General features: G+C 48.1%; 1 pseudogene; it reads right to left on the bottom strand.

Annotated features, from left to right (window-relative positions):
- LOC107105511 overlaps nucleotides 1–7393 on the bottom strand; it is a 10292-nt pseudogene extending 2899 nt beyond the window's left edge.
- Nucleotides 7394–9776: the final 2383 nt, after the last annotated feature.

Raw genomic sequence — 9776 nt, 5'->3', positions numbered from 1 at the left:
TCCTGCCAACCTAGCAGTTCGAAAGCAAGAAATTGCAAGTAGATAAATAGGTACCACTTCAGTGGGAAGGTAACAGCGTTCCGTGCGCCTTGGTGTTTAGTCATGCCGGCCACATGACCACGGAAATGTCTTCGGACAGCGCTGGCTCTTCGGCTTTGTAACGGAGATGAGCACCGCAACCCTAGAGTCGGATTTGACTGGCTTTCGAGCAAGGGAACCTTTACCTTTACCTTTCAGATCCAGTCTGGTGTCGTGGTTAAGTGTGCAGACTCTAATCTGGGGGAAACCGGGTTTGATTCCCCACTCCTCCACTTGCACCTGGCTGGATGACCTTGGGCAAGCCGTAATTCTGAAAAAAAGAGCAGTTTCTGTCAGAGCTCTCTCAGCCCCACCTACCTCACAGGTTGTCTGTTGTGGGGAAGGGACAGGAGTTTGTAAGTCGCTCTGAGACTCCTCCTCCCCCCCCTCTCAACCCCACCTACCTCACAGGGTGTCTGTTGTGGGAAGGGAAAGGAGCTTGTGAGCTGCTCTGAGACTCCTTTGGGTAGCAAAGGGCGGGGTATAAATCCAATCTCTTCTTCTTCTTCTAATCTGCTACTGTAACCATTAAACCATATCAAGATGCCGGAGACCTCATTCGTACAACCCGTTCGCTTCTTCAAGATGTGGCTCCGAGCAGAGCAGCACAGTTTGCTTACTTATGAAAGTTCGGAGTGACTTTCTGTCAAATCACAGCCTTTGGTCTTTCTCGTTATTTCCTTCCATAACTTAGTAACGGCGCTTCTGGCCTGCCCCTTGAGATCTGGAGACGGAACCTGGGAAATTCAGCATGCAAAACATGTGCTTCACCTCTGGCTAAGAGCAGAAGGATGGGCGTGCTCTGTTTTCCCTCTCTCTCTCATTGTCAGTGTTTAGACAATAAGTTTCAGACAACTGTTTCATCCAGCTCAGTGTTTTCTCCTCGGACCCACAGCTCTTGGCCTATGGCCAGTCTTTCCCAGCCCTGTTGTGCTCTGCCCACCGAGCTACACGACCTCCTCATAGCCAGCGTCTCATTGGAGAGTTTTAAGTACCGAGTTTTTATTTGCTGCCCTCCGATCTGGGCCGTTTGATGGGTGTAATTTCGGACGATGGAAGAGAAGGGTCGCCATTCGAGCCTTCCCTGAGGACCAGAGCAGTTGAATTGGTCTTCCTGCCCCTTGTCCTTTATTGGGGAGAAGCCAAAAGTTGTAAGAAGAGAACAGATCTGACCTTCCTATCGTCAGCACTTTGCAGTCTGAAGTACAGGGAAAAGAGGATGTGTGTGTGTGTGTTTGAATTCCACGAGGTTTGCAAGCAATGCCGCTGCCCATTTAGGATAAGCCCTGTAAGCTTATCTTAATTATTGTTTGCTAAATGAACGCAGGGACTCTAGCAAGACAACCTCAGCACCATTGCGACCTCATTAGCATCGACTGGCGTTCATTCAAAACATCGGATGGTCTTTGCTCCCCGAACAGGTGAAGTGGTAGTCAATAAACACAATACAGTTTTGCATCTGAGGAGATAATAATTCTGAAGGAAAAGGGGAGGGGGGAAGGTTTATTTTGTCTTGCTTTCAAATTATTTCCTGTACATCAAGTGGCCTCTAGAAGAAGCACTCCTTCCGAGGGGAAGGCCTCTCCTTGGCATTTGCTGGCCATCTGGAGTTTTGCTATCAACTTCCCAAGTCAAAGAGCATAACGGACTGGCTCTTTGCTCAGTTCAGATATCAACTTGAGGACCGCAAGTGGCAAAAATAGGCTCTTTCAAATGGTGATCGATTCTTATCTACACAGTCTTTCCAAGAATTGTATGTATCGGTGCTTCTGGTTCGCCGTAAGCTGGACCCTCTGTCTTCCAGTGCGTTACAAGAGGTACCATAAAAGCAGGTACATATTCCTCACACAAAGCCCTCAAGTGCTTGTAATGTAGGGATGCACTCGTGTTTCATCAAGCTCCAGATTTTAACTTCTCCATTGCACGAGCCAAACAAAACCGTAGACAAGCTCTGTGGGCGCTTTGTCATGCAGTCAACACCATCCCTGTGACCATCTAATGATGTAGTAAAAGGCTTCGCAAACACACGGTCCAACTTTGTGGCATCTAGAACCTTTGTGGTATCCCCTCGGAACGTCACATGGACAAAATGCAGGAATGGAATTCTGTGGAACTCATTGGAGGTCCTGCTTGGTCTCACGGACGTTGTCATCCAGCTTCCAGCTCAACACCTTCACCTTCCTCAAAGAAAAGGACCACCGTTCAGCTTATCAACTACCCCCTCCGCTAAGTTGCATGGAGCAGAGAGCCCCAAGCCAGTCTCAGAAATAACTTCTGGGAGAACCTGGCACTGGTATTTCTGGCCACTGTGTGATACAGAGTGTTGGACTGGATGGGCCTTTGGCCTGATCCAACATTGGCATCTCTTATGTTCTTATGTTCTTAACCGGGTTTGATTCCCCACTCCTCCATTTGCAGCTGCTGGGTGACCTTGGGCAAGCCATAGTTCTGTCAGAGCTGTTCTTGAAAGAGCAGTTTCTCACAGAGCTCTCTCAGCCCCACCTACCTCACAGGCAATGCTCCCTCTAAGCTGTGGAGTCTTGTGAGCAAAAATTCTACTTTGTGAGCAACTGACATTAAAGCTGTGAGCAAGCAATTTGGCTGCTACATAAATTAGTGTGCTCTGGAGCCCTCCTTCCTGAGCGAAGACAAAAATGTGCGCTGGAGGCTAAATAACTGTGAGCTAGCTCACACTAACTCAGCTTAAGAGGGAACACTGCTCACAGGCAGTGTTCCCTCTAAGCGGAGTTAGTGTGAGCTAGCTCATAGTTCTTTAGCCTCTGGCTCACACATTTTTGTCTTTGCTCAGGAAGGAGGGCTCCAGAGCAAACGAATTTATGCAGCGGCCCAATCACTCGCTCACAACTTTAATGCCCGTAGCTCACAGAGTAGAATTTCTGCTCACAAGACCCCACAGCTTAGAGGGAGCTTTGCTCACAGGGTGTCTGTTGTGGGGAGGAGAAGGGAAAGAAGTTTGTAAGCCGCTCTGAGACTCCAAGTGAAAGGTGGGGCATAAATCCAATCTCCTCCACCTCTTCTTCTTCAGCTCTGCTGCCTGTTTAAGCAGGGGTACCAATTTGAGCTGTGTAAAAGATGTTAAATCTGATGATAGGCTCAGTTACCTGCTTACTTAAGTGCCAGGTAGGGTTGCCGGATCTGGGTTCGGAAGTACCTGGAGATTTTGGGGGTGGAGCCTGGAGAGGGCGGGGTTTGGGGAGAGGAGGGACTTCAGCAGGGTATAACGCCACAGACTCCACTCTCCAAAGCAGCTGTTTCCTCCAAGGCAACTGATTTTGGTCACCTAGAGATCGATTGTAGTAGCGGGGGGTCTCCTGGTGCCACCTGGAGGTTGGCAACTCTAGTGCTGGGGTGGGGGGTTGTCAGGGTCACAACGAGAGTAGCTCTCTGGCCTGATTTTCAGGAATGTTTGCTGATTTGAGGGCCCTCCCCCATTTTTTAAAGTAACCCTCATTTCCCCTGCAAAATATCTGATTCTTCTCGTACCTCTGGCTGTGTCACAGTTCATCCTAGAGATGTAAAATTTCTGGAAATTTTGAAGCTCGGAAAAAAACCCGTTTCCCCCCAGTTTTTTCTAGATTGAGAGTCATTCTGTTACTTTAGGAACATAAAATATGACTATGGACATTTTTACTTGGCATGAAATTATCACAACTAGCATATTAAAAATATAGTGTATCCAAACAATTATTACAAACAGAATACCCACCCACATGCAAAAACAAAACTGAAACCTTTTAATTTTTTTCTGACAATAGCACCTCCTAAAGGAAGAAATGCATCTTGTTCTTGCATTGGAGAGTTCAGTTCGTAACCTGGGACTTGCTAGTCCTCAGTGCACAGCAATTAGATCAATCTGATACCATATATATATATTTTAGAAATGATTTGGAAAATATTTGAACACCTTGTTTTAAAATATTTTATTCATCATGTTAAAATAAAACGTTCCATAATCAATTTATTTTATTTTATTTTTTCAATTTTTCCAATTTTTTGGAAAAAAACAAAATAGGCTTCAGGAAAAAAACGGGGGTTTTCCCGAATTTTCCTGGGTTTTTTCCGGGCCTTCACATCTCTAGTTTATCCCAAGGCACTTTCTACTCCAGGCTGCTTCACAACCAGTTTTTGCTCAGCTGCCTTTCCATCTGTTGAGCAGAGGGCTTGGGGTGGGGGGCTGTCATAGGAGAGCGTCACATTTTGCCCCCCTTGGTTGCTTGTGTAACAGCCCTGCCGTCTCCTCTCCCAACGCTCAGTTCTGGCGTTCGTTTTGAAAGCCGCCATCTCTGTTTCTGAGACCCCTAAAGGGGGTTCCACTGTTTTCAATCAGAGAAACGGCATGGGAAGAACCTCTCCCCCCAAAGTGGTACACACACCCCAGTGACCCCTGCTCCATGTCCAGAAGATGGCAAAAATCCTCCAGGATCCCTGGCCAAATTGGCCGGGAGAAAACTGCTTCCTGGCCCCAAAGTGGTGATCGGCATTTCCCTGCGCGTGTAAGAAAGGGCCACAAGAACTAAACACTGAGGCAACCCTTCCTGCCCTCGCTACTCGTGATCTGCCTAAGTTCACAGCATCAGCATTGCTGTCAGATGGCCACCTAGCAGGAGCAGAGGTTCTTCCCACACCATTTCACTGTTTGAAAATAGTAAAAAAAACCTTTAGGATTTCTGGCTCTGGCTTTCCTTTGCTGGTTGGTAAACCAGAGGAGCCTGTGCTTGTGGCTCTAGGGACAGCGGAGCCCAGAGAAAGTGTCTTCCTCTAGGCTTAAGAGTTTTCCTCATCTTGGGAGGCATCCGTGGAGCTAGAACAGCACAGGCGCAGCTTAGAGCTCCTTGGAGGAAGAGGGAGATAAAAATGTACTGGACAGGATTGAGCACGGAAGAGGTTGAGCCCGAAGGGACAGGGAGGTGACGGGTCTGAGGACGCGGCGGGGCAGCGGAACTGCCATTCTGTCAAAGGTCCAGAATGTTAGAAACTGGGTCTGTTATGAAACAGAGGGGCTGGTGGTGCACAGAATCTTCCTCCCACCCCGGATACCATGTTTCTGCAACGCCACTGAAGCTGTCGTGCTGGTGAGGCCAGGGCGGCCATATGGCTGTGTTGCAGGGGCACCCAGAAATAGAACAGGCTGATCCTATTATTGGGAAGTCCACCTGGGGCAGTGAAGCAGAGTCTGCGTCATGCACTGTCAAGGCCAGCCAGAGGGAGGGGTCCTGAAAGGGGAGACAGAACCAGTCTGTATTTGGATGGGGAATGAGTCCGGTGTCTTTGCTGGAGGGCCTGGTGCGACCGCTCTTGGGGTTTCCAGAAGAAGAGGGGTTTGGGGAGGGGGAATAGTTGAGTTTAGGGTTGTGGGAAGCGGGTTCAAGCATGTTTCTGAGCAGGGAAATTGTAAGGTTGAGGAGAAAACACAGTAAAGGGTGGTAACGAGAACTGGACGACTGTGCTCTTCATTTTGAGAAGAGCGTACCATTGTGGTGAAGTCCATGAGTTCCCCGGGTATCTTGAGAGCCAGGATGGTGTGGTTCCTCTGATCGACTAGGGCATGAGAGACCCAGGTTCAAATCCCTATTCTACCATGGAAGCTTGCTGGGTGACCTTGGGCAAACGGCATACTTTTCTTTTTTTAATTTACTTTTTATTGTATATTTTCGAAACCCTAATACAGATGAAGAGAACAAAATCAAAGATTACAGCATCAGAAGTATAGCATAAATTAATGAGATGAACTTATGATATAAATGTAGAACAACACATCTTGATTTATCCACTTCATTAAGACAAGAGTATCCTAAATACTTTATAGTTACCTCAGACATAGATCATCAATCAAATTAGGGATTCCATCTTGTTTTACTAAGTATTCCATAATGGGAAACCAAGTTGTAACAAAGTTGGATGAGGAAATTTGAGAATCAAGATAGGATAGGTTGTCAGTTATTTTTGCCATAATGTAAGGGCCGCGGTGGCTCAGAGGTTAAGATGCTGAGCAGCAGACCAGAAGGTCTGTAGTTTGGCAGTTCGAGATCCTAGTGCCGCATGACGGAGTGAGCTCCCGTCTCTGGCCCCAGCTCCTGCCAACCTAGCAGTTCGAAAGCAAGAAATTGCAAGTAAATAAATAGGTACCACTTCGGTGGGAAGGTAACAGCGTTCCGTGCGCCTCAGCGTTTAGTCATGTTGGCCATATGACCGTGGAAACATCTTCAGACAGCGCTGGCTCTTCAGCTTAGAAACGAAGATGAGCACCGCCGCCTAGAGTCAGACTCGACTAGCTTTCAAGCAAGGGAAACCAAAAATTGGTCCCATCGTTTTCGGCGCCATAATGATAAATCTGGGATGAATGTACTTTTCCAGCGTGAGCTTATTGGGCAAACAGAATACTTTTCAGGCTTACCTTCACAGGGTTATTGTGAAGGCAAAACAGAGGAGAGGAGAATGGTGTAGCTATCTGTGGTCCCCACCGGGGAGAAAGGCAGGGTATAAACCAAGTAAGTAAAGAGAGATGTGAAATCTAGCTAAGGGAGGTCCAGATTCCAGGTTTTACTCCCGGTCCCTATGGGACAAAACCCAGTAATTTTGGATGTGCTTTCTTGTGCCCAGTTCTTTGTGAAGACTGTAGACATCTGGGATCTAAAGAATAGTTATTGGGATCATCCAAGGTCAGAAGGCAAGACCTGAAAAGAGAGGCTGGATATTCATTCCAGGATGTAGATTATTACATAGAGGTGGCTGGGAGAAGAAGAAAGATGGCTCCCCTCCAACTTTGGGGACCCTGATTGGGTGGGAAGGTGGCATAAAAACATTTCAAATAAATAAATATCAATGAAAATGTGAGAAGAGAGAATTTAAATCAGTTTAAATATGTGGTGGGTGGGGATTCTTCCAAGCCCTTGATGCAGGCTCAGATCACCGCAAAAGCGAGCGCGGGTTAACTTGTTGTGCTACAAAGCCGTGGTGTGAATCAGTTACTCTTTAAGCATGCCTGAGACCATTCAGGTACCTAATGGGGAAGGGGCAGGAAGGCAGACTTCTAAGAAACGTCATGGGGAGAGAGACCATCACTTAGCGATGGAGCCAGGTGCAAAAGATCCCAGGTTTGGCCCCTGACATCTGCAGCTAAAGAGGGTCTTTTAGGCTGCAGAAGCTGGGAAGCGGTCTTCCTTACCAGAGACCTTGGAGGGCTCCTACCAGCCAGCCAGAGGAGTACTGACCTTTTTGTTGTTGTTGCTGCCATCAAGTCATAGCTGTGGGCAAGAGATGTTCAGAGATGGCTTACCATTGCCTGCTCCCGCATCCAGACCCTGGACTTCCTTGGGGGTCTCCCATCCAAATACTAACCGGGCCGACCCTGCTTAGTTTCCGAGATTTGATGAGATCAGGCTGGCCTGAGCTATCCAGGTGTATGGCCTGGGTGACTCCATGTCTGTTATATGCTTATTTGCCCTGAGTCTTGTGGGAGGATGCTGATTGGCCGCTCCCAAGGGAGCTTTCCGCCATGCTTGTTAGCAGCCCTTATCTTCAATGGCCTGAGTTGTTTCTTCCCTCCACTGGAAGCCAAGTGTAAGTCAGCCTGGCTCATCCAAGTGTTTGGGGTAGCTTAATTAATGATCACTTGACTGGTAGCGGAAGACAGGAAGGCCTGGCGTGATCTGGTCCATGGGGTCGCAAAGAGTTGGTCTCGACTGTGCGACTGAACAACAACAACAAGCCATCATTTAGTTTGCCTAGTTTTAGTTATGCATGGGGTCTCGGATTCTGGCAAGTTTCACTGTACATGTATGTGCCTGAGGCCCGGCTGACGGAAGCTCAGTCTGCATTTTGATGCTTTTATTAAAAATCTCCTTGTAAGCAAACCTGGATCTAGCGTATCGTTTACTCGGAATTTCTGTGAGCCTTGGAGCTCCTACACAGGGGCCTTCGCACCAGGTACAGGGCGCTACTGAGTTAGATGGACCAACTTTCAGACTCTTTTAGAAGTCAGTTTAGAAAGCTCATCAGGAATTAGAGAACGTCCTTTGTCAAAAGGATGGTTAAGAAAAGCCCAGGTGGGCTCTGCAATACAATGCTTCTAAGGTAGCTAGCTGTGCTTGTAGACCCCCTTCCAGCTTTAAGACTCTGCACTAGGGATTTTGCTTCCCACCATTGCCACAAGCTTGGATGGCTTAAAAAGAGGACCAGACAAATGGAGGAGGAGGAGGAGGAGATTGGATTTATACCCCCGCCCTTCACTTGGAGTCTCAGAGCGGCTTACAAACTCCTTTCCCTTCCCCTCCCCACAACAGACACCCTGTGCGGTGGGTGGGGCTGAGAGAGCTCTGACACAAACTGCTCTTTCAGGAACAGCTGTGCCAGAGCTTGTGACTGACCCAAGGTCACATCAGCAGGTGCAAGTGGAGGAGTGGGGAATCAAACCTGGTTCTCCCAGATTAGAGTCTGCGCACTTAACCACTACACCAAAGGAACAGGAGAAATTGATCAAGGAGCTGCATTGAGCCTCCCTGGTTCTGAGCAGGTTTGGAGCAACATCAGACCGAGTGCTGTGGCAGAGTCATTGGGATTTCACAATTTTGCATGGGTCAGGGGGGATAACGTTTGGGGAGGCAGAAGACCAAGCCGGAAGAAGAGCAAAGTGAAAAAGCTTCTGGTGCTTCTTCTTTGGCGAGGAGTGTTGTGCCACACGTGCCTTGAACCAGGCCTTGAAAGTTTTCCAGGACAGAAGGAGGCAAAGACAAATGCTTGATAGTGCAGTTGGGAAGTGGAAGCTTATCAATGGAAAACTGAAAAGCCCCTAGGTATTTTGCTGTAGCTTTGTCAGGGGACCCGAAACATGATATAAAAGGGACGTATAAATCAGATCATATGAAAAACTGTCAAAATGCTAGGTAATGACACTTTAGAATAATCTTGAATTGAATGAGCATGAGTGGGAATGTTATGTAAGCTGAAATATCCCGAAATATCCCTTCACGTGCAGCCAGCTGGGTGACCTTGGGTCAGTCACAGTTCTCTCAGGACTCTCTCAGCCCCACCTATCTTACAGGGCATCTGTTGTGGGGAGAAGAAGGGAAGGTGATTGTAAGCTGCTCTGAGACTCCGGGTAGTGAAGAGCAGGGTATAAAACCAACTCTTCTTAAAAGGAGACAGCCAGAAGGAGTAAAGGAAAGTAATTGCCGGAGTGGTAGTGGAGGGAGCTGCGGTGGCTCGAGTGGTTAAGACGCTGAACTGCAGGCTGTGGAAGATCGGTAGTTCAGCAGTTTGAGACTCGAGTGTGCCGCATGACGGGGTGAGCTCCCGTCTCTAGTTCCAGCTCCTGCCAACCTAGCAGTTCGAAAGCAAGGCATTGCAAGTAGATAAATAAGTACCACTTCGGTGGGAAGGTAACAGCGTTCCGTGCGCCTTGGTGTTTAGTCGTGCCGGCCACATGACCACGGAAATGTCTTCGGACAGCGCTGGCTCTTTGGCTTTGAAACGGAGATGAGCACCGCAACCCTAGAGTCGGATTCGACTGGCTTTCGAGCAAGGGAAACCTTTACCTTTACTTTTTAGTGGAGGGCAGGCCACTGGGGGGCAGTGCAATTGACAGGCTGCTTTGGCTCCCTGCTCTGGGACATGCAGGATTGCAGCAAAGAGCATGGGGCTGATCAGCAATCCCTCCCGCCCCTTTTAAAATACAAGCA

The sequence above is a fragment of the Gekko japonicus genome, unplaced genomic scaffold, assembly GCF_001447785.1.
Source record: "Gekko japonicus isolate JY-2015 unplaced genomic scaffold, Gekko_japonicus_V1.1 scaffold2312, whole genome shotgun sequence".
Lineage (NCBI taxonomy): Eukaryota > Metazoa > Chordata > Lepidosauria > Squamata > Gekkonidae > Gekko > Gekko japonicus.
The sequence above is the reverse complement of the archived record's forward strand: the minus strand, read 5'-3'. Positions and strand labels throughout refer to the sequence as shown.